Here is a 1,843-nt window from a genome sequence, read left to right as displayed (position 1 = left end):
ATATATATATATATATATGTATGTGTGTGTGTGTGTGTGTGTGTGTGTGTGTGTGTGTGTGTGTATATGTGTTTTGTGTAAAGCGTGATACACTAAAAAGTTAGGGAAAGAAGAGTACAAAGTCAATCTTTTACGCTATAGAGAAAAGGAACAAAAATTGACGCTTCGGTGAATTGAACTTTGTCAAGATATGAAAAGCAGTAGAGTGGGGAAAATGTCTTTAAGACAGAATCATTACAGATGAAGCCACCAATTTCGTTTTAACTGGTTTCGTTTTAACTAACACCTTTATTCTACCTTGAAGTAAAACCGAACATCGGTTTCGCTCCCTTTCATAGTGATATCATTTCTCTTTCTGATATTTACTTGTTTTTTGTCTTTTACCTTTTTCCATTGTTCGCAAGAGCTACTCTGGTACTATAATTTTCATTGGGCTGATGTAAAACACATCAGTGTTATACACTGGACATTATTGGTATATAAATACATATATACATACATACATACATACATATATGATTTATTTCCTTCTTAGCTTAAATTGCGTCCAGCCACCTTTATTATTTTATTTATATGTATGTATGTATGTATGTATACACAACAAATGAGAGAAAGAGAAAACTGAAATTACGAGATAATTAATCCTAACTATCGTTTCGACCCATCTTGCATCGGTCTCTCGCAGACGAGATTCTGAACAACTGGTTTCGGTGCATCCTTCGGTGCATCCTTCGGTGCATCCTTCGGTGCATCCTTCGGTGCCACTGTGTCTCGTCAGGTGACTTTTTAAAAGGTACCTCTCTCAGCAAACTGGGTTTTACTTGGTTTGATTATAATGTATTTCCTTATTTGCCTTATAGCTGATGGCATACAGAGTTTCGTATTTCAGAAATGAAGTTAATCTCCAAGTCAGAATAGCTGTGAAAACACCTTAAAGGATTGGGTAAATTACCCTTATAGACGGAAAAAGCGGCCAGCTAGCCTCTAAACTGTTTTCACAGCTATTCTCCTGCGTTTGAAATTTATTTCATTTCTAAAAATACCAAACACACGATGCTTCAATGTCTATTTATAAAAATGTTCTTGTGTATGTATATGAGAGGGAATATGTGTGTGTTCACAGACTTGAACTAAAAAAATGAACAGAGAAGCTTTTATTCACGCGTAATATTACAAACTATTATATAATATATTAATTATGACTGAAAAAAAAATAGTTGTTTCATGATAAAGATGCACTGAAGATTGGTCTTTGTGTTCTCAAAAGATTTGTTAGAGAATATACGTTTATTGTTATATATATTTACTAACGGTTGGATCAAGTACATCAGGAAATATAAATGGAAAGAAGACAGGCTTATATGTTCTTGCATCAATATGAAAATACTGCTCATAAGGCAGCGAGCTGGTAGAATCGTTAGCACATCGGAAAAATGCTTAGTAGTATCTCTTTCGGCACTTTACGTTCTGAGTTCAAACTCCGCTGATGTCCACTATACCTTTCATTCTTTCGTGGCCGACAAAATAATTGCCAGTTGAGCACTCAGGTTGATATGATCATAGACGTAATAAACGTATGTGCACGCGCGCGTGTGGTTCATTGTGCGTATTTACACATATCATATATATCCGTATGTATATGTACGCGCGCGTGCACATTTTTGGTGCAAACACACACATACATACACACATTAGTTCTTCATCGATACATAAAAAGCAGACATAATTGCGTATAGAACTTTTAATACACCTACACTCCAATGTATGTGAATAAGTGGTTACTTAGAATATATACGTATGAACGTGTAATATATATATATATATATATATATATATATATATA

At 34.4% G+C, this 1,843-nt stretch overlaps 1 protein-coding gene across 1 annotated transcript in view; it reads right to left on the bottom strand.

Annotated features, from left to right (window-relative positions):
• Positions 1-1,843, bottom strand: part of LOC106873614 (box A-binding factor) — a 240,877-nt gene that overhangs the window by 28,271 nt on the left and 210,763 nt on the right. The window lies entirely within an intron of this gene.

The sequence above is a fragment of the Octopus bimaculoides genome, chromosome 4 (assembly GCF_001194135.2).
Source record: "Octopus bimaculoides isolate UCB-OBI-ISO-001 chromosome 4, ASM119413v2, whole genome shotgun sequence".
NCBI classification, from domain to species: domain Eukaryota; kingdom Metazoa; phylum Mollusca; class Cephalopoda; order Octopoda; family Octopodidae; genus Octopus; species Octopus bimaculoides.
This window is presented reverse-complemented; position numbering and strand designations above follow the sequence as displayed.